The sequence below is a fragment of the Anguilla anguilla genome, chromosome 3, assembly GCF_013347855.1.
Source record: "Anguilla anguilla isolate fAngAng1 chromosome 3, fAngAng1.pri, whole genome shotgun sequence".
Lineage (NCBI taxonomy): Eukaryota > Metazoa > Chordata > Actinopteri > Anguilliformes > Anguillidae > Anguilla > Anguilla anguilla.
Window position 1 is genome coordinate 14,015,548 of NC_049203.1, and position 24,215 is coordinate 14,039,762.

Genomic DNA, 24,215 nt, shown 5'->3' on the forward strand with positions numbered 1-24,215 from the left:
ATGCATGTAAAGAAGGGCATTCTAAACATGTTGACAGTATGTAGTCATGCTATTTTAATTCATTTCTAAAATATCTCAGGTAGGATGCAGTTTTTCAGGAGCTGGTCTGCAACTGGTAATAGAGAAACCAAATGCACACCAAAAAACCAGCGCAAGGTTCTGGGTCACAGGAACATATTACGATCAGAAAAAAAAGGCTCACACACTCGCTTGATGCTCCAAAAATAACAATAATAGTATTTCTTTTACCCTGTGAAGGGTTAACACTTTGACCACATAGGTCTTCATCTTGATCGTAGTGTAAGAGGAGTAGAGCATCAGCATCTGATCAGAGGATGGTCCTGAATTACAGTGCTCAAGGAACTGATCATATAATCAAAAGATTCAGGTGCAAATCACCCTCCAGGGGAATTGCTGCTGCACATTGTATCAGGAACAATGAGCACATTACAAGCCTAATTCAAATATAATTTCATATTCAAGCGGGAAAAGATGGCAGCAGTGTCAGTCTGTGGTATCAAGGGTCATTAAATCAATCTTCGGCTCGTTTCACAACAGTTACGACATGCAAGCTGAGATCTATGAGATACAGTAGATTTCCTCCACTCTTTGTGTGTGTTTCATGATGAATTTGCAATTGCAAGCCACAAACACATGTCACAAAGTGCATTCATGTTGACAATTATTGGCTATCATGGTCTGGCCACGATTGTCAGGTGCCAAGGCTGCAAGGGGTACCTAAGGGGGGGAATTTGGCCTGCGGTCAGATTAAATTGTGATTACAATATAAAATATAAAAATTTGCAAATAGTCATTTGCACTATTTATTTTATTTGAACTATTACGTCTCCCCGACAGGCTTAAAATAGCTTACACTTTATGGTAATGTTAGACATTTTGCTATTTGTAATATTCAAATTAAACCTACCCACTGTCGCCTAGAAACCATCCATCAGTTCTGTCACCTGTAACAAGGCAGTGACACAAATGACAATTGCTCCAAATGTAGCCGTCATGTGTCCCAAGATATATAACCATAGAATCTGACCATAGAATCTAATACTCTGCAATTGGCATCACATACAACTAGTATTTTTATTGAGTGGTACCCTCCTCTCTCAGTTCTCAGTTGGTGCCCCGATGGGAATTTGCTATCCATCAGCTTGACCAAGGACTTTTGGGCGGCCACACAGTGCATAAATAATCTCACCTAATGTCTGTGCTGGGGCTCAGGAAACTGAATGAAATTTGTATTTGCAGTGCGTAGAGCTGTCTTCACTTCACGGATGCATGAGAGAAGCACGCGGGGGCTTTGCTTATTCTGTGGCATTGTCCGGCAACCCTGAGAAAGCTGCCGGTTGCCAGGAACTGCACAGCTGTCAACCTTTGCAAAAAATAAATGTGTAAAAATAAAAATATGCCTTAAGTACTTTTTCTGAACTAAATCTGAGGTAGTGTACTTAGAGTGCACTTTCACTTTACTTTCCAGAAGTGAAACTTAGTTCAGGGTTTTAAAATGAAGTATACTACTTTAAGATACAAATTTTAGAAGTAGTTCTTAAATGGTATACTTAAAGTATATTTCCCAGAAATACTTTAAGTATAATTGAAATGGTTCAATTTAGTTTTATAATATACATTAAAATATACTTAAAACACATTTTTAAAACTAAATGATGGTCATGGGTATATTTTCAAAAATTTAACTTTAATGTACTGCTTTTTTTCATGGGAACACTTGTAGCAAGACTGGCAAGGGCAGAACATGCTCCTGTTAAGGTTTGACATAAGATCTCATCAAGAAGATTGCATAAACATAACATTTAATTCCATATTTCATACCCATGTTTTCAGAGCAACTCATTGTCTTCATATTTATCTAAAGGTGTGATCACCTTTTTTTTGGAGTGTACATCTGTCTCCATACAATCAAAGCAAATATCATACTAAGAAAGAATTCATCTCACTTTTACTAGAAATTTGCAAGAGTTGGATTTTTGTGGAACACACTTTGACAAGATATTGCAATTTGCGAGTGAAAATCCTTGCAAATCACCTTCGCGAAACAAGGCCCTAACACTAACTCAGCCCAGGTGTATTCTCATATATAGCTAGCACATAGCCTCATGAGCCTATCTACCCAAATAGCCTCATGCTCTAGCCAGTGTCCCACAGGTTGTGGAATAGCTCTGGTCATTGAAGATTAACTGGTTATCATGGATCATTTCTTGTAGGCTAGTACCAAGTCAGGGAAACTACAAAGTGGGGAATTGCAATAGTCATGGACTAGGAACTGCAGAAAGTAGGTCATGAAGAAAGTGTGGATTTTATGGAAGTTGTATAGAAACATTTTTGTATTTTTGCCCACCCCTGGGACACACACTGTGGTGGTTAGAAGCAGGAAGCTTTGTGACTGTCTCAGTCTCTACATCTCTAAGCTTTACAGCACATTGCTCGGTATCTATGCTGGTGTTCACTGAATCTTATCGCATGCACTAGGTTTGAGTTTTGCTGAATAAGAGTGTCTGCTAAATAAATAATATTACATGCAAATGTAAATATCTGTTGAGGTAAGCACAGCAAATTTAAAAGGGCATTTCTGCTGCTGATTGTTGCATTATGTTCTTATGACCGATTTTGATTCCACAGTCCCAGTTATATTCCTTTCAACGACTTCTATCTGGTCTGTCCTTATGAATGGCATAGTTTATGCTGATCTCCTTCCCTGCTTTTTTTCAAAGGGTCAAGGAACAGAAGTGTGGCCACGCTCAAGGATTTAGTTCAGAGCGGTGGGTTCTGAGATATCCTTCCTCTTTCATGTCAGGCACATCATTTGTTGCTTTGTGATTCCAAAATGGTGGGCCGGATCCCGGTGGTGGATCATGAAAGGAACTGAGCTGGGCTGTGAGACAATCATCTAAACAAAAAAAAGACTGTGGATTATATTATGTACTTTTTTTAGATGCGTGTGTGTCTCATATTAACTACTGCGTTAAGGACATGGTCTGTGTATATCCTGAAGCTTAATTTAATGTGAAATTTGGGTCACATAAAATTAAGTTTGATTAAGTGGAGTCGTGCATGTGGAAAGTTTTTTTTAGAAAATTGTAAATAAAAAATCTTGAATTTAGTTCATACTTACTTCACGATGAAAGACAAATGTTGATTGAATCCAGTCTCTGTGTGCTAAATATCTCTCATAGGCAAAAAGGGGAGGCATAGAAACAAATAGCCCAAAAACCCAAAGCAAAGCCTAGTTTATCAATAAATAACTGTAACCAGGGTAGCAGAAGTTCCATTAAGCCCCCATTATGCATGAGGTCTCATGACTAAGACTGTAAGTATGTGCATAAGTAAACTGCTCTTGCGAGTTGCACAGACAAACGGATACCTATCTATCCATGAGAGCCAGGAAATGTGCACCAGCTCATGCTAGTGCATCCAGTTCTGTCTACAGCCTGATCTTGAAACTCGTGTCTCAAGGTCAAAAGGCTGCAGTAAAACACAAGGAGTGGAGTAAAATGGTCGGTTAAAAAACTTTATATCAACTCAAGTCTACATTGTACACATCTCTGGCTCACATTAGTGATTAAAAAGGTGGCCAGATTTGACATGACACAATGAGCTAATAGTTGTAGACACTCTAATGGAAACAAGGTCTTATGTACAAGAGGTTGTGATATGTCACATGTAAGACTACCTATTAGTTTACACACATAAGGATAATATTTTTTATACCAAAATTTTGTGGCGTTCATTTAGTGATATTTCATTTAATGATATTTTGAGTCTATGAGTTCGTAGCAAGCAGCCATACCACCCTGAACCTTTCTCTTTCCTGATGTATCTAAGCAGAGCTGGGCTTAATTAGTTCTTGGAAGGAAGTAGAGTTGGTGGGCCACAAGGGGGCAGTCTTCTTTCTGGATCAGTGACAGGAACAACCTTGAAGGAGAAGTGTATTCTACTGATGGTATGGGAATGAACTTACCACCCTGAGTGCTGTGGATATAAAAATCTCTCAAAGAATTTGTCTTCATATGCCCGGGTCTCGGCTAATTCACTTTCTTTCATAGATCTTCTGTGAGCCAGCAGTGTTATGGGAGTTTATGAAAGGAATAATGCATACTTGAGCGTGGAGAATCGTTTGTGATTGCAGTAACTTTAGTGTTTGTGTATTTAGTCCCGATCACACCTGGGGATAAAGAAAGTATACAAGCAGTGGAGATTGCTGGGATTTAATTAAATCACGGAGATGCTACTTGGCTTCCTTAATTCTAGAAAACTGTAATGGTTTAAGATTATCACCCTGGTTTAGATACCATTTTATTTTCAGTACCAGTTCTGCAAACTGTTGTTTATTAAAGAATGTTAGGTGCTTTAAATAGTTTTGCTCTGGTTTCAAAAGAAACCTTGATGAAAACTGCGAGATGCCATTTTTGCCAACAGATGGATGACTTTCTGTTTGCCTGCAGGCTTTGTAGCATTTTTATAACAGAGTTGCATTAGGAGGCTAAACTTATGACACAGAGGAGCAATCTGTAGTGTATTTACTATATTTTATTATGTCCTTGCTTGGCGCAGTCCCTCAAAAGGGGTGCTATGTCTGCATTCTCCCCCACATGTAATAGTGAATGGATGAAGCATAAACACAAACATGACAGAACATGGCACTTTATTTCTTTAAAGAAGCGCCAACACATACACACACACACAGACACATACACACGCACATGAATGCACACACACAGACACACACACGCATGCATGCACACACACACACACACACGCATGCATGCATGCAGACTCAAAGAGAAAACATTCTGCATCTCTGAGCGCACTGTGTCTGCATTGGAAGTTCAGGGAAGAGCATTGGGCTGTTACACTGTTGCCGTAGTCATCCAAGCCTGCCAGGAAGCTGTTGAACAGCCCCAGCCACAGCAGGGCCCAGTATCAGTCAACCTCTGCCGTGTATGCTTTTAGCTGAGGCTGAGGCTGCTGCTGTCCATGGTCCTGAGGGCTTCCCCGGCGACAGGAGCTCTCACTGTGGCCAAAGAGGAGATGCAGCTCAAGGGCCTCATACTAACATAGTTAATATTTTATATATGATCTATTTATAGAGCATGATATTTGCTGTGTCTCAGTGTGTGAAGCAATGACAGCGCCCAGCTGGGGTTTCTCGCTTGTAATCTTTGGGCTACAAGCCCAGCCCAGAAAATGTTTTTTGTTGTGCCTAATCTTCACTTAATATTTCTGTGCACTTCTTATGCTGATGGAGACATATGCTAAAATCCAATCTTGAATCTACTACTGAATACATGCATGTAATCAATTACTACCTTCCACTGATCAGGAGTTGGATCTGGGAGCAGTGATGTTGCATTTTCATAACATGCACACATATGGTCTGGCAAATTATCACTGTTGTTTTTCCTTCATGAGAAATTGCAACTACAGAAAAAAAAAAAAAACTAAACAAAAAAATAACTTCCCCCTTTTGATCATCCTGATGAAATGGGCACCGTGCCTTTAAATTTCTGAGTCAAAATATTTGCCGCCTCCTGTGGGATTCAGCTTGTCAATCTGCCAACTTCATGGCAGCTGCAGACACTCGACTGATTGTCTCTGCTTTTTCTCCTTCCTCCTCCACCCGTCTTCCCCGCTCTCATCCATCCTCTCTCTATGCTGCCCTCTCTCCCTCATCCCTGTTTCCCCCTGTCCTTCTCTCTCTTCTTCAAGCCATGACTCTTTCTGCTGCAAAGAAGAAGACTCTTCAGTCCTGTGAGCTGCTGATGTGGTTCAGTCCTGCCAAAGCCGACCACTTTCTCTTTTTCTTTCCCACCGTCTCCATCTCCTTCCCTCTGTCTTCCTTGCTCCTCTCATATTCCTTCACTCCTTCTCTCTCCCTCCCTCCCATTCTCCTACCCTCCCTCCCTTGCTCCCCCTTGATCTCCTTCCATCTCTCTCACCCTCGCTCTCCCTCTCTCACTCAGATGAGCCTGGAAGGCGGAGAGCCACAGAGGTGCGAGGGGGAAGAGAGACTCAGACTCAGGAAAATTAGCAGCTCCCACCTCTCTCTTTACTCCCTGTCTTCTTCATTTCTCTCTCTCTCTCTCTCTCTCTCTCTCTCTGTCTCTCTCTTTCTCTCTCTCTCTCACACAAACACACACACACACACACACGCACGCACACGCACGCACACGCCAGAGGATTAAAGAAACTTTGCTGGAGGATGCGCTCCTCTCTCTCCTCTCTCCTGCCGAGTAAGGGAGAGCGGGAGCGGCTGTCGGAGCGATCCCCGGCGTGGGGACCGTGAGACTCAGCACCTCCCCCCCCCCCCCCGGAGCCTCATGGAGCGCGCCTCTCCTGTGGACCGCTCCGACTCGCAGCCCAGCACATCGCCCGATACAACTCACTGAAGGAGGGAGAGAAGCGCTCACCCCTGTCATCTCCTGACCTGCTGGCATCTGAAAAAGAGGTAGGGCTCCTTCCTTTCCCTGCTGAAAGAGTTTACTGGTGACACTGAGAGAGAAATATGAACGATCTCTGAGCGTTTCGTTTGAATGGTGAAGCGTTTGGCTTTGACTATCACCCTTTTTAACTTCCTGGAGAGGATTTTTAAAAATATATATATATTTGCACTGCTGCATGCTCAATGAAAGGCTTAGACTGGAAAACAGAACAAAAAATAACATTTTTGCAATTTCAGTAGCTGCATTGCAAGTTATAACTATGGGACTGAAATGTATCCTGTCAATTACCAAGTGAGAAAGTGAGAGCGCAATAGTTATAGCACCTTCTGAAAATGCATTGGATATAATTAATCTATAAAAATAGCATGAGAAAGAGAGAGAGAGAAAGGAAGAAAGATGTGGTGAAGTTTCCATGTGAATAGAGATGACACCTGTCTGTGAGTATGTGAATATAAAAGTTAATTTGGTGCTTCTGGGATATTCGGTTTTCAATTCCTCTCTCTTCTCTTTCTTTCATTCTCTCTCCCACTCTCTTTTTCTTTTTCACTGCATGAATATCAAAGCACAGTGATAAGTAATACTTTAATAATTTTCTGAGCTCTGCTGAACCTGCTCTAGATTAGCCCACTGAGAGCTATATTGGCTACATTCATTAAACCCCTGACTTTCAGCATTATCTACACCATTGGTGCTCACTGGCTTGACACTTGGCAGGAAAATGAATGTGTTTTGTCTCTCTCACGAGGGTGAGCATGTTTGGTTTCTAATGAAGGTGAACCTGTTTGGTCTCTCATGAAGCTTGAACGTGTTTGCTCTGTCAGGAAGGTAAGAACACGTTTGGATTCTCAGGAAGGTGAATGTATTTGCTTACTTAATGAAAACCTAGCCAAGTCCTTGTTTCAGCAACATTCACTGCAAGGATATGCTTCTGCCTACAGATTCTGCAGTGAGACTGATTGGAGGTGTGCAGGTATACTTAATATGTGCAATTTTGTGCGGTATGTGCTGGTATCTGTTCTACAGTATGTGCAGACATACATTATATATGCATTTTTTATGAGCTGAATGTATCCACATTATTCCAGCCTGTTCAGGCTGTCATAGCATCAGAAAATATTAGTTATGTATGAGTGCAAGAGACATACATTTAAACAGAACTGATAATGAGAGAGAGAGAGAGTGTATGAGTGCAAGAGACATACATTTAAACAGAACTGATAATGAGAGTGAGAGAGAGAGAGAGAGAGAGAGAGGGAGAGAGAGAGAGAGAGAGAGAGAGAGAGAGAGAGAGAGAGAGAGTGTGGACAGACACACTGGTAACAAAGGTTAATGTGGCAATGGTACCTAATATCAGTAAATCATTATGACCAGGTGAAAAAATGCATGAGATAAAATTTGTACCAGAGAGAAGTCTAATGCAGAGTTGTAGCTGCAGGAAGCTGTCAGATAAAGGTTAACAGACTGGAAATACTGACCACTCTTTAGTCTCACATAGTGCCTATACCAAAGGAGTCTCTCTCTCTGTCTCTCTCAGCATTTTTACTGTGCTAATTTCTCTATATCTGTTTCATAGAAGTCTTTACTGAACTACGCTTTCTGTATCAGCATTTTTTAAACTATGGCCTGTGTGTGTATTTACTGAGCTAATGTCGATGTATCAGTTAAACATAACTCCCTATATCACTTACGTACAGTCGCCTGCACTCAACATTCGTCCATAACTTTGACTTATGATTAGACAGAAGTGTTCTTTTCATTCTTCACAAACGGCTTGATAAATTAATTTTGTTAATTAACTAAACTCGCCCAATCTGTGTCTCTGAAGAATTAAATGAATGCTTGCATTTAGTTGCAACTCATGGCTAAGGATAAATGCTGAATCTGACTGAATCTAGGCCGTTGTGTTTACTGAGCTGCTTTTCTGTACCAGTGTTTTAGCTGAGCTGCTCCTTATCCCTCCCCTCTCTCCACTGTCGCTTTAAGGCCCAGCTGGAAGGCGGGCCTGCAGCAGGGGCCCAGACCAGTGAAGGGAGTTCATTCATTATTTGATTTCCAACTCCCGGAGTTGCGGGTCTCCCAGAGTCCCAGAGACTCTACTGGTAGGGTTGCCAGATTTTAAATTCGTCAGAACCGGACACCATGCGCACGCACACATCGGTGGAGTCTGGGTTCACTGGCCAGGGGTCCAGTTTGATGCGAGATTGCTTTCCGGTACAAAACCGGAATCTGGCAACCTTATCAGTAGGAGGGACTGCTAGCCTGGCTCATCATATTCACACCCAGCTTTGAAGTGGGAGTGAAGGTCAGCCATTGCTGTGGATTATCCCACCTGCACTCCTGTGTGCAGTGATTAATGTGCAAACAATCGGCCCAGAAACAAGGCCAGCACCGTCCGTGTGACGGACACTTCACTAAAGTACCTCTGCAGTCAGAGAAGTTTGTTCAAAAGTAAACTTTAGCAGAAGCAGCAGTCCATACTAAAGTGAGCACTATGCATCTGCAGGATGAGCATATCTTAACAGGATGAGCATGTCTACCTAGTGCTGTTGTATTCACTGCTGCACAACCAGTTGCCCCTCTGGGGACAAATAAAGTTCTACTAAAATAAGCACTGCATTTAACATTAAGTAAAACATTCTGTACTAAAGTATTGTATATTTACTGTAAGAAAGTGCAGTTGGAACAAACGTGAGTATGGTATGCTTACAGTAAGGGTAGTCTGTACTAAAGAGAGTGTTGTACGTAAGCACTGAGAGCAGCCCAGACTGTACAGCCCAAGTGTGTGCTGTACAGAAGCACAACAAGCAGTCTGAACCGTAACTACTGTACTTTAAACCTGCATTACAACCTTTAAACCCTAGTAGAGCTAGATCGGTTGTAGATATCTATAGTGGAGTTTCAGGATTGAGCTGAGCTGTTCCCAGGGAAGAGTTGTAATGATTTTCTCATATATTTAAATGATACCAGCCCCCCCACCCCAAGATGATTTTTCTCAAAGTAAAATATACTTCCCAATAATCCCCCAAGACCCCCCACGCTCTGGTAGTTCAACTCCTGATTCCTACTGTCAGTTTTAAGTAGCTTTGTTGTTGAGAGTGATTTTTCCAGAGCAAATCCATGTCTGACACATTCATAAAAATACTTTGACAAGTATGAGTTTGTGGGTGCTAAAATGCAGTGATATCTGATAGTCTCAGCCAGCTCTCCTGTCATAATGGAGCTCCAGGATTTGCTTTAGCTGAAGGGAATCGAAATATCCACAGTGACAAGAAAAAATACATTAATTAGCACAAGAAAAATGATAAATGACATTTAAGAATTTCACAACAGTTTTTCCTTCTTTCCTTCTAGAATTAATTTATGCATCCATGCGTTCATGTGTGTGTGTGCGCGCATGCACGCGTGCATGTGTATGTTTGTGTATGTGTCCATGCGTGTGTATGTGTGTGCGTGTGCACGTTCGTGTGTGTGTGTGTGTGTGTGTATATGTATGTGTGTGTGTGTGTGTGCATGAGTGAATGTGTGTGTGTTTGTGTGCATGCGTATGTGTGTGTGTGTAACTTTTTATACACTGTTTCTAGTAACATCCAGCAGGGGGCAGACTGGAGACAGCACTCAGATCCTCAGGTGTAATAACGGAGCAGCGATTATTGGTTCTCCTCTCACCACCCTTGTTTACTCAGGGGAAGATCCCCTCCAGAGAGATTTTCCTGTTTGCTGTCCATTGTCCTGCTGCCAGCTCATACAGCTCTCATCCAGGATGAGTGGGTCTGATTAGCCAACCTGAACCTCCATAAGTCGGATGCTCTGCACGTTATGAACTGAAATCACTTGTGTCCAGCAGGAGTTGAACCTCCTTAGCCGAATTTTCATCTCTTCATTAATGCTTCTAACTGCTTTCTATGGAGCCCTTTGCATGCAAATCAACCTTATGCTTTCTAGAAAGACTTTAAAGTTTCTGGGAACTGGGCTGTAAAAATGTTTGCATCTATTGAGTGGTTCTCCTCATAAAGACTATTGGCTGACCCCTAGCCTTGGCATTGTGGGCTCAACCCAATGGGCATGTCTGCAGAGGAGAGACAGAAATTCATTTCCTCCCAACAAGACTAGGATTTGATTCAGTGCTTTAATCAGGTTTAAGCCCCCCCCCCTTCCGAACCCATATAGTATGTATATGATCATTCTGCTTCTGCAGATTATTATTTTTATTATTACGTTTCCTCCTTTACAAGGTTTCAAGTGGCATAGGTAATCATGAGACATTCCGTGATTCCATTCTGAAGTCTTTTAGAATACAAAAATGCATTTCATCATTATTATATTTCATCAGAGAGGACACATGGTCTCATGCTTTTTTAGAAAATTATTTTCCCTGCACCCTTGTGCTAAAACAGAAGGCTGTGAGTGGTGATTTGAAAAATAACGTCAGAAAAAAACAAAAAAAAACAAACTCAAATCTGGCCACATACTTATTTTTAATGTAAAAATAATTTCAAACTTAGAAGCATAATTACGCGCCATGTTCCACTCATTAACTCGTTACCTCATTTACTCTCTCGCTCACTCACACAGACATACACACTTACTCAATCACACTCAACCATTCAGACACTCATTCGCTCACTCACACTCACATTCACACACTGCATTTGGCATGTCTCCTTGTCACAGTAAGAAACAGAAGTACACAACATGACAGCATATCACAGCTTGCAACAGGTGTCATAATACCATCTGAATGTATACAGAAACTATTTGTACCAGTTATTGTGAATCTGTAAAAAATTCTGTGTACATTATGATCATACCAGTGTCCTGGCATTGTCTTGAGCTGTGATTTGCTATCATGTATATTTGGTTATGGCAATGTCATGCAGGTATATGGTATATAGCTGAAGTGTCACCTTAGTGTCTTTTTTTGGGTAACGGATCATTTCACAGGGTGTGATCCCGAAAGAACTGCCTCGGTATTTCAGCTGCCCAGAAAGCCTGAACTTGGGAGTTTAACTCTCTGTGGGTCCATGGTAGGGTGAGATGTAGAATGTGGTGATTTGAGAGGAAATACAGTGGTTTCGCAAACAGGTACAGTATGGGTCATCATGAAGCTGAAAGTTTCCTTTCTCCATTTTTGTATTTGGATTTAATTTATTCACAATGATTTAATTTATTCATAAAGCTTTAATTTATTCATGAGTGTGCTTATGCGTGACCTTTCCATGTACCTCACATATCAGGCTTTTTGACAGAGCAAAGTACCTCAGTGGGTATGCTGCTTAAATCCTAATGTCCCCAAAGTTATTATCTGAGATCGTAATTTGGTTTGAGACTCTCGCTTTGTAATGTGATCTGAAATTAACGAACAATGCCTTCGAGCCCAATTAAGGAGTCTGGAGCATTTCTCTGTGAAATAATTACAGTGAACACAAGTTTTCTACAGGCACTGTACAGTACAAAGCAGTCAGAACCTGAACGCAACTGGTTTCAGGAGAAGGCCACTGGAGCAGAACAGCAGAATTTTAAAGACTTGTCAATATTCCATGAGGAATTCAGCGCATGAAGGATCCATTGTGAAAAATAATTATTATTTTATTTATATTTTAATACTACTTAGTTGAATGAGTGCATATTTTTGTTTCATATTCTATTGGGTTTGATTTTTTCTATCCAGACAAAGAGCTACACATATTGAAATATTCATGGCGTTTGTGTTTTGAGTTTCCAGCAGGCTCTATCCGGAACACCTAGTGGAGTATTGGTTGGATGGGAGAAGCCTGGCAGAGGATTGAATTGATAGAATACTGGGAAAGGATTGAATGGGTGGGAGGAGCATGGCAGAAAATTTGTTTGATGGGAGGAGCCTGTGAGAGAATGTATTGCTTGGGATATAGTATGGTAGAAGATTTTATGAGTGGGTGGAGCCTGGCAGAAGATCAGTAGCTTAGTACTGCAAAAATTGCACTCAGATTTTCATCAGGTGAAATTAGCTAAGCAACATTTGGATTAATGGCCAACTCCCTTGTCTCTATCATTTACAATGAGGAAAACAACTAACTTAATAATTGAGAAGCTACAACTGAACTCACATAAGTTCTTCATGGTGTAGCTCGCCAACATTAAAAATGCTTCATTTACTGTGAGTTAAAGCCTTCCCTCTCGCCGCATCCAGAGTTAACCATCAACAACTATGCTAGTTGTGGTTTTTCATGAGCCAAGGAACTGGTTAAAGCTCAAGAAGCAAGAAGCTTTAATAATTGAATTAGACCATAGTGCCATTGCAGGACAAAAACTTAAATTTAATTATTTTTTTAAAAGATCATTATTAAGGAAATCATTATGATTCTGTCCTCCAGCAGCTCTGTGGATTAGGGGTCCAAAGAGCGAATGGAAAACCCTGCTAGAATGGCATTCTCTTTGACTGCCTTTCAGTTGTGATTTTAATGCCAACATGAAATATCCATGGCAACAGACATTACCTTTCATTTCAAGCGAACAGAAGCTATTATATGTCAAGCCTAATGAGACCACTCAGCCACTTAACAGTCCTCCAATAGTGTCAGTGCATGTACTGAATGGGGTTGATTGCTGTTGTGTGATTTAGATATAATTCCACTGTAATTACCCTACAGTGAGCTTTACATTTCATATTACATTAACATCTTGTATGTGTATGTGGTCCACTTAAGGGCTATCTTGATACAGGTGGTGCACACACACACACACATACTGTATATATATATGTATATATATATAATCACCCACTCATGCATAGGCCAATCACACTCACCCATGCACACACACATGCACGCACAAATACCTGCAATCCTCAGAGAGAAATCTTCCATGTCCTGTTTGCCATGCAGCTCTGAAGAAGTGGCATCTCCATGGAGATGTGTTGTCAAAAGGGATCCTTTCTCCCTCATGCGATCATGCCGCTTTTGACTTCTCAGCACACAGAATGATGTGTTATGTTCATCCCCCTGGGGGGGTGGGGGGGGGTGTGAGAGGGCAGAACAGAGCACAGAGGCACAGGTCTTCACAGGCACTGACAGAGATGCCTCCACAGTCATAATCAGGACCCCTCACTGTCCGCTGCGGTCATTCTTTTCAAAGGAAAGTGCCCGTCAACTGCAGAGGGGGGTGAAAAAGCACGAGGAAATCAATGGATTATGGGTAAAAGTGCAGTGTATTCAGGAAAACAAAGTGATTCTCTCTGCTCCGTTGAAGCTTACTGGGAGATGTTAAAGGTGCTTTTGTAAGGCCTGGCAGTTTGACAACGGCAAAAAAATGATGACACTTGGCATGTCTAGCTGTTTATTTAGGGATAATATCACAGGTTAGGTGGTAAGTCGACTTTAGAGCTGACAGAACTCAAGTTTAAATCACATCTGTAATCCATTTTATTAATCCTTTTGAATATTTTAAAAACCTCAAACAAACCCCCACCCATTAGTCTTCTTTTGCCAAGCATGGGGGGATTAAGTGTCTTAAATCTTACTGCAAAACTTATGTTTGATATCTGGAACCAGTCTTGTTTCATACCATGTTAATGATAGCTTAAAAACTGGTATAATGTTGGCTGCTTGTAAATTCCATGATTAATGTCACACAACTCATCCTTCTCACCCTTCTCAATTCTACAATTAACTTCAAATGCAGAGAGATCTTATATTGCGCTCAGTAGACCCCACTGCCTGTGTGGTTGATGTATGGATCGATGTTAATATCTGAACTCCTCATGACTTGATTCTCGTCTCTGCAATACGCTATGCGATGCAGAGCATAACCTCTACCTTGACTCCAGGAATATGTATCCACTAGCCTGGTCATAAAACAAATTAACTTGCACCCGTCCCACTAATTGACTCACATAGGCACTGGGCATGGCGAATGAATCTTTGCATCTTTATGACCAGAGGCGAGGAGAGCACAGCTTGTATCGTGCAGCGTGCAACGCAGGTGGAAAATGGGCTGGATTAGCCAGAATATATAATCAATGGATGTGTTACAGCTGGATTCTCACACATGCCATGTGCGGGCCAGAAAATAGAGCCCTATGACTCAACAGACAATCAATCTGTCTCTGAATTAATGGGTTTTCATGGTCTGCCACTGTCATTCTGGCACTGTCATATCCACTTTTACTTTGAAATCACTGTGATCATAGAAATAGGGCAGCTTTTTACATTTATACGTGTAGTTTACTTTTATTCATACATGAGCAGTTTTGCAGGCAGGTCATGGGTGTCCGAAGCTCTTGCTATGTACATATTTCCATACTGTGAGACTTTTTTTTAACTGTGACCATGACTTCATTTTAAAACCAACCCAGATTGGCATGACAACCATGCAGACCTTTTTGACACTGAGGAAGAGGAAGAAGTGGGGTGTGAGAGGTTCTGTTTGACTGGAGGGGTTTTATGGCTGTACTCACCAGAGCTAGCCAGGCCCGGTCCAAGGCAATGACTATACAAATCCATTTGAAGTCAAACCAAGGACACAGAACTTTGCGTTAGTACCCAGCAGATCGTGCCCACTTGAAAAAGAGAAGAAAAAATCAAGCTCAAATACAAGGCAACATCAGTTCTTTGGGACATGCAATAAAGGAACAACTACAATGTGGTCTCTTTTTTTTTGCCTGTGTGTGCATCTGAGGCCTGCCCTGACTTGCACAAGTTCAGCCCAGCCAGGTCTCCAGTTTCCCTGTGAATTCCCCCCCAGGTTAGCTCTGACGGTTGGTCGATACTTCCGTGCACCGTGACCCGGCGTGGAGGAGGTTTTTGATTAGCAGGGTTCACTGGCAGGGCCGGAGCAGTGACTACCCGTGCTGCTCTCTGCGCTCGTCCCATGGGTAGGGAATAACTCTCCTACTCCTGCAGGGTAGCCAGCAGGCATGTCTGTATTTTTAATGTGACTTCCTTCTGCCTCAGCTGCACATAAACTGCTGGAAAACAACAATTTGCAAAATGCATCTCAACAGTAGGGAATATAAGCCAAGCTCTGACTTTCCTGGTAAAAGCTTAAACATGGCAGCATAGCAGAGCATGGCACAGCATGGCACTACTTATCATGGCAGAGCCTGGCACTGTATAGCACAGCACAGGTGTCTGTGTTATTTACCCCCTAGTGGTTGGCTCTATTGTGATGTGAATAATTGGTGTTGAACGCTATTGCATTGTTCATGATCGTGCCTGTGCCAGCTGTGGCCAGCAGCCAATGCCAATCCACACAACATCATTCATTTTTATTCCAGCGTCACGCATTCCAATAGTGTAGTTAACACAGTCTATGAAAACAGATGCAATAATTTGCATGTATTTCTGTACCAATTCTGCAGGTGCTTTTGTTTTAATACTTGATCAGATGGATCAATAAGCATCATGGGAGTCATGCTGTCTCACCTGTATAACCTGTTCACCTGTCCACCTGTACACATGTTGTCACACACACTGAAACCAAACGAGAGAGGATCAACGTCATTTAGAACTGTAACAGTACTTCAAGCTGACTCAAAATGAGATGACCTGAAACTCTTCCCTGATCATTTATGCTCAATAACTTACTATATTTAGAGAGTGCCCTTAACCGTGAATGTTGCAGCTTTCATGAATTTTGCCCTGGAGACATCCTGAGCTGAAATGGGATTAATAGTGGATGCAGGACCCTTTGTGCTAGACTCTAGCAAGATGGATTCATTTACGCTGCTCTGTCAGACTGGGAATCAGCTTATTTGTTGATCTATGTCCTTTGGGTAAATGCAGGTGTCACTCTTCACACCGGAGGACAGTCAGTCTTTGTGAAATCTTTGGTCGGCATTTGAGTCAGTCTTTCCGACACGGCTGCGTGACATTTTGTTTGTGAGTCTGAATGCTAAAAAAAAGGGACACTTTTATGTATTATGTCATCATAATAAAAGAAGTGATAATGAGCTTTGTGTTCAGTTAGGGCTGGAGAGTATAGAAGAGAGGGAAATGGTAGAAATCAGCAGCGATTCTGTAGTGAGAGATCTGACCTCTGAGTGTTGGCAGAACGACTGATAATGTTTTCATTATAAGGTCTAGCTCCACTCATTAACAATGCAGTGGTAGAGAAGTCCAGACACAGAACTTTTAAAGGCATATAAATCTTCCTCTGTAATGGTCATTAGCACACCAGAGTAGCAACTAATTCTCACCTGTCTGCTACTGAGTAGCAAACCAATCACCCACATTTACAGGTATGTGTTATTATGCTATGACTACAATTCAAATACTGTACGTGCTATTGGGCAATGAATATTTTTACATTACATTACATTTATTTAGCAGATGCTTTTATCCAAAGCAACATACAAAAGTGCATATCAAGGTCATTGGAGAAACTGAAAAGCTCATTTCTTATAGTGAAGAATACATATTTCTAAAGTATGTGCTATTGAATAAGGAATAATTATCAGAAATGTGCTATTGAATTGTGTGCTATTAAGTAACAGATGTGTTACTTATGTACAACTGAATAATGACAATTGCTTACAAATGTATTACTGAGTAACAGCTACATCTCCCTTACATGCTACTTCAGTTTTGCTTGACTTTGTGAATTTATTGCATTCTGGTCACTGCCTGACTTTCCAATTTTCCATTATTCAGACTGTTGCGGTATTGGCTTGCTTTCATATGCAAATCAGGGTTCGGTCTTTAGCTTGGCACATATCTATGGAAACTCCAGCAGATGGAGGGTTAGGTTGTAGGGCATGTGGATTTGGCCTTGGGGTTGGGGGTTTCTGTCCACGACTGGAACATGACGATAAAATTATGAGCTGTAAAAATGATTTATTTCCTTCGCATTTACTTCAGAAACACTGCTTTCCAGTTTCAAAATGCTTTAATCTCAGTGTTACAACCTAACATGGTCCTTACAGGTAAACTGAAATATGTTTCATGTGTGCACTAGTAAATGCTGGACATATGGAATGCTCAAGGTGAAATAATGAACTTGTACAAAAGAAAAATTATGGTTTCAGTAGCATGAAATGTGGTCCTGCTGTGAAGCAGACATACAGCAAGGATTATACAAAATATATGTATTGAGAAAACATGCAAAGTTTTGTATGCACGTGATCTATAAAACACTTAAAATGACAGCAGGTGGATGGATAGATTAAAGAAGGTTTTGGTGTGAAATGTATTGAGAAAGCTCTGTATGGATTCTGCGCTGTATTATTGGATAATTGGATAATAATGCAGTGGAAATAATTCCAAGGTTAAAGCAGTTTTGATCATTTTGTAGCTGTTAATAATGAGAAATCCTATGCAGGGTTTACAAAGGAGGAAGGATAGTGGATAATGAAGTGTGTGTGTGTGTGTGTGTGTGTGTGTGTGTGGGTGTGTGTGCGTGTGTGTGTGTGTGTGCGTGTGCGCGCGGATGTGTGTTGGCTTATGGATGCAATAAATGCATGGGGCTTTTCTGGCCATAGCAGCAGCACACGTTGTGTTCACGGGGGAATTTACATTGGTAGATTCATTATCCACCATATCTGCCAACACTCCAGCACTGTAGACATCAAAGGTCAGTTTAAAGCTTTCATTAACATTAGACTAGTATTAGTATTTAAACTACACGTGGCATTAATCACCCTGCCCCACTGCTGGGAGGTCTTTCTGGTCTCCCTCTACACTGTGATACACTTGGACAACACCTAAACTGAGATTGTACACTCATTTTTATTCCAAAAGCATATGTGTATCATTTTAAAAACAATGTTTTGACACAAAAGTTTTGTGCCTTCGCCAAAGAGTCTGTGACAAAGGAAAGTGTGAGACCTCAGTTTTTGAAGAAGGTTTTTTTGTCAGCCTGCCTGATGAGCCGCGCACAGTGTCCGTTTTCCATTTCTTTCACTCGACAAACACGGAACAACTTCCAGAGTTCGCTGTGCATAACTGACTGACAGGCTGGTGTAGCTGATATAGCTGTGTGGAGAGAGGGTGGGTATATATCTACCCCCTCTCCAGACATGGGTGTTGTGTGACAGGCGAGAGTGACCTATCAGTGGCCCAATTAATGGGTCAGATTATTAACGTTCATGGCTTGGTTCTGTTAGATCACAGGTGTTAAACTCCAGTCCTGGAGCGCCGCAGTGTCTGATGGTTTTTGGGGTGTTCTCAGCGCAGGTGTTTCATTTAAATGGTAAATGGACTGCATTTATATAGCACTTTCTTGTATATCCTAAGCGCTTTACAGTTGATGCCTCTCATTCACCCATTCACACACACACTCACACACCAACAGTGAAAGGCTGCCATGCAAGGCGCCAATCAGCTCGTTGGGAGCAATTAGGGGTTAGGTGTCTTGCTCAGGGACACTTCGACACACCCAGGGCGGGGGATCGAACCGGCAACCCTCCAACTGCCAGACAACAGCTCTTACCTCCTGAGCTATGTTGCTAAGTCGTTGATTGGCTAAGGAATGCACACACCTTTCTCTCAAAACCTTAATTGGCAGATGATTGAAAGGAAAACACAAAAACCCGCAGCCCCCATGGGATTCACTTTTACACCCCTGCGTTAGCTGAACTGAATGTATGTGTGACAGAAGTCTTTTTTTATTTTTTGTAAAAAAATAAAGACTGATCTGATCTACAGTGCAGCCCAGCTCAAGGAAACAATATCCAATGTGCAACAGGGATAATGAATGCACATCCTTTGTCTCCACAGGGCATTAAGCTTTATTCTGAACCCCATGTGGACATTGAAAGCCCACCCCCCCCCTCCCCTCCCCCCAACCGCCATACTGTTTGATGTTTATTTTCTTCTGTCATGTTATTATTCCGTCTGCTTTATGAGCTGCCATGTTTCTGCACCTCACCTGGAAGATTAAAACCTGTGATTGGAATTGATCTCATTAGCAATATTGTCACTTCCTATTCTAATCATATTGAGGAATGAGGACAATTAAATCAACAACTGCACTGTTTTAAATACACAGCCATGCCCTCCCTGTGTTTAATGACTCTGTGTTTAATACCCTCTGTCTCTGATTGTGTTACTTCTCAGCTCCTCCCTCTCATTGGGCCTCAGTCTCAAAACTTTTCTTAAATTATTCTTACTTTTGTTCTAAAAATGTTCCTATGAAAAAAACAATATTGAATTCATGACACATGTTCAGACCTTTGTTTTGTGTGCATATCCCAAGTGTATGAGATGATGAATGCTGACTGTTTGTAAATTTTATGTGAAATCCTGTTTATGTGATTAGCATAAGGAAACCGACAGATAAGAAAAAAATGATGAATGTCGAAATGTTCATGGAAATGTTTTTACACACAGTTTATGATCAAATATGATCGTACACATGTTTCATGAATGAGACCCATGCTCTCTCTATGTGTAATGAATCAGCCACACCCTTTTTTGCAGTGTGTATGACTCCTTAAAGTGTTTGTCCTTAAAGTGTACAGCAACACCAGCTTTTGGCCTGCCTCCACCCACTTCACAATATTAAAAGATTTGAATTGGAGTGAAGAGTGTGAGCGTATAGAATAGTGGGAAGAAGGGAGAGGTGAAAACACCAGTAATTGCTAATTTATTATAATGTCACAAATTCTTTTATTTTTTTTATTGTTGTTTTCAGCAAAGCAAAGGTATTTTCGAACAGAGCAAGAGTGCTGTCCCTGCGTGGCTACAGAACAGACAAATGATCCAACCGTATCATTATCTGGCGTTATCTTCTATCTTATTTACTCCTCGGTAATGAACTACATCAACTACATTATGATCCATGACCACGAGAATTAAACTAGCATTAGCTAGCTGAGCATAATGCATATGCATATGTCAATTATGTAATAGGGTTATTTGCTCATAAGGATCTCTGCTGTGGCAGGCAGCAGGTGACTTGCAGAAGTGAAGTGAAGTGCCCTTAAGACAAAGGCGAGTCTCAATGTGTCGCATGTTTAATGCGCAATTCCGGAGTGACAATCCGTGGAGCGCTTCGCTTTGCTAATGATCTCAGCTTTCAGCCTCCTCTCCGCCGGCTTTCTCAAGAGCTGTCGGAGGGTATCATTCCCCCCGCATTCAACGTAAGAGCAAACAAACACTGGGGGAGACAAACAGACCAGACACCAAACCCTCGCTGAGCACCGCCGAGCACTAACTCACAATACCGTGCGCAGAGATGAGAAAATTTAACTGCCGAAAAGGGAACATAAACACTGTTTGTCTATCTACAAAAGCCACATAGTGAGCAGCCATTGTTCTTTGCTTAATATAGTGCAGTAATTTGTCAGTGAGGCAGTATGTGAAGATTTTGTAAGATTTAAAACAGTTTTTGTAAATGCTAAAAGTTGTTAAATGTAGATGAACTACTATTATGTAAATATGGATACATTAACACTATGGGTAGATTTTCACAGAACATGGAACCATTTGAATAAAGCCGCGTTTCCACCAAAAGTACCCGGAACTACTTTTCAAGGAACTAAAAGGTTCCTTCAGCCCATTGTTGTCTGCGTTTCCACCGCGGTCTAAAGTCCCGCGAAGATTAGGCAAATTAGCCCACTGACGTATGAAAAAGCGGCGTTGTCGTCGGTCCATCTGTCCTATGATTTCTTCTGTAACCCCATACTACCACCGAAGTAGCCTACATTATTTTCTAATAACCGGGACAGCCCGGAGGGGTTTATTCCACTTATATACAACGGGTTACCAACAATGACTATATATGATTACTTTTGTATTTATTGATTTTTATCGATTTAATCACCCAGAATTGAAAAATTCTTCTGCAGCCGTTGTCAAGCAAAACTATCGTTGGTAGTTGAACTTGGACCGTTGTTATGCAACAAATAGGATATAACAGGCCAATAGTCAGATTGTAACTGTTTTATATATCCTCTCAAACACATTCATTATGTTTTTATGCGAACATTCACTTTCATGTCTTGACATCCGAGGCGACAGAATGCATTCACATTTCCAATATAACTGGCAACAACAGCAGAAAACATGCACATGTTGTAAACAATTTGCTGTTTGATTACTTTCTCATCGTCAATTCCATATAGGCTATCGCCTATATTTCCTATAAACGAAAACTTGGACTTGCGTGAAAATTTAAATTAGCAGTGGTACAGCCACCGTTTGCTTTCCTTCGAAGTTACTGCTAGCCGAGCAGCGAAGTGTGCCCTCCAGATGCGAACCATGCACCATAAATTAGTCCATAGTCTTCCTGGTCTTTTTGTGGAATTGGAGAATGGCAGAGTAAAATTATGGCAGTCTGAAAAAGCTAAAGGGACGATTACTAGAATTAACCTGTTATTTTACCCTGACAAAAAGTGCGGAAGGTGATTTCCAGTTTGCTTTTACTGTATCACCAATGTGAATTACGCAGAACTACCGCATACCTCACATAACTGTATCAAACGTTTTGAGTCAATTACAACGAGCTAGCAAAGAAAATCCGGAAGAAAATATTCAGCAACTGAATTAATCCGTTTGAATGTTTTGGTACGTAATATGCTGTCCCAGCACGAATGCTTAGCATTTTATAAAACGAATACTAAAGCAAGAAAAGAACAGAATAGCACACGTTATAATTCCAAGACGTTGGCAGGCTATAACCAAAACTAGGCTACTGTGCCGCATAACATACAAGTTTGATTTGAAGTTATTATGAAAATAAATCGGTTTGCAGCTGCAGATTTTTAAACATGGCAGTTGAAATAAAACACTGCAAGTAGTCGACCAATCAGAAATTTTCAGCGCTTGCGCCCCTCCCCAAAGGTTCCGGTACTTTTGGAAAGTACTACCCCCCAAGCAGCAACTTTTTTGGGGGTAAAATAAAGCCCCCGGAACTAAATTGAGACCCTAGTTCCTGCGGTCGAAACGCACGGAGTTCCTCAAAAGGTTCCTAGTTCCGGGGTAAAGTTCCTGCAGTGGAAACGCGGCTTAAATGTTTGCAGAGTGAGAAGTATATTGGTTCATACAAGCACATATTTAAATATATAACTTTTTTTTGGTAGGTTGGAAATTGTGGATACTTTAGAAAATGTAGAACTATTTTATTGCAGTAGATTTGAGACTACATGTGCCAGTTTTCCAGAGATTTGACATTTTATCCTTTTAAAGCATTTTTTGTTTTCTTTGCTTAGTGATTTGAGCTAGCTGTGCATGTTCAGAGCCTTGAGCAAAATGCTGATTTTATTCTGTGAGTTGCATGCCCTGTTTGCTAAACAGATAAACCAGCCCTAAAGGCAACCAGATACAATCAGCTCTTAAAAGCCTCTGTAGACTAATGATGGCAGTTTCTTTTCTGTCTCTGAAAATATATAAGGAAAGACATCTTTTAAAACAAGCCGAGACCTATAACCGCATACACATACAATTCTTAGGTTGTGAAAATTATGTGAAAATTAAACCTGCATTTACACACACATTTTTATTTTATTTCTTTGAAAATTGTCATTCATTAATACACAATGTTGTTTAATTGCATGATATAAAATAGTAAAACCCATGCCATTGCTTTCATGTCAGTCTATAAATTACTACAATGAAAATATAGTCATTTCTAATCTGTTTTGACAGCTTTACATGTTAGCTAAATTAAGCAATTAAGGAGTGAAATGTAGACATCAAATGGTAATGCTGCTCTGCCATGCAGAATGATTCATGTCTTCATTTCTGTTTGTGACAACATGAGAAATTCCACCAGGCTGAACACAGACATATACAGTTGCAGAGTTTTTGCACAAGTTTAAAGTTTAATGCAATTTTCCCAAAGTTGCTTTTGTAGATGTGAAAATAAAAAAGTGAACACAATCACACTATCAGCAAAGGTCAGAATAAAAAAAATCTCACTATCTCACTTCTCATTATGTTGCATATCCAGGTAACCTTACAGGTTATAAGCCTCATGTACTGACATTTAACACAGAGCACAGAGGTACCTGTATTCCCCTTTAGAGAGACAAAGCATAATGGAGGGAGAGAGAAAGAGAGATGATAATGATGATTATGAAATGATGATGATCATGAAGAGGAAAAGGAGGAGGAAGAGGAGGAGGACATAGATGTTTTTAACACTGTTACTGCACTGCTCTGGTGTTTAGGACACTGTAAACAGTGACTGTGCCACGGTTTAGAATCAGTAGGAGCGGCATTCTCCCAGCTTCCTAATCACAGATAATGGACTTGAAGTCTGGAAACATCCCCACCTTATAAATCCATTTATTAGCACCGCGACGCCCTGGAGACACCTGTGACTCCTGCCGTCTGTCAGCGTTTATTGTTATTGTTTCCCTTACGCCCATAACGTCTGAGGGGAATATCAATAACTCCGATCCCTGCATCAGTAAAAGAGTTAATGCTGAGGGAGATCTAGGCTCTGAGAATTGTTGTCGGAAATGCAGGGATTTTAGCATCACACTGGTGCACTAATATGCTTTCTCAAGAATTTATTTTTACTTTCTGAGCAATGTATGGTAAACAAACTAAATTAAAACCTTTAAAGGTTGCTTGGGCATTTTTTATTTGTTTCCATACACAACACTGCAGTAGAATTATATATTATCAGCTATTTGGTTGCGGTATAGTGGTGTTTGTAACGTAATGTGTGCTGTTGTGGTTACAGTATAATGTATGGTGTTCAGTCACTCTGGCCTTTGGAGAATTGCATGGAGGCTGATTTTTGTTATTTTCATCTTAAAATCAAAATCAATTCAAACTCAAAGAATGGTGTGTTCAAAATAATTTATTTAAATTGATCTAATTA

General features: G+C 40.9%; 1 protein-coding gene across 1 annotated transcript in view; it reads left to right on the forward strand.

Moving 5' to 3' along the window:
- The first annotated feature begins 5,662 nt into the window (after positions 1-5,662).
- The window catches only part of LOC118222688 (delta-sarcoglycan-like), a 46,391-nt gene continuing 27,838 nt past the window's right edge, over positions 5,663-24,215 (forward strand). The window contains exon 1 of the mRNA XM_035408456.1: positions 5,663-6,475. The gene's annotated coding sequence lies outside the window, so the exon portion shown is untranslated. The remainder of the gene's footprint in view (positions 6,476-24,215) is intronic.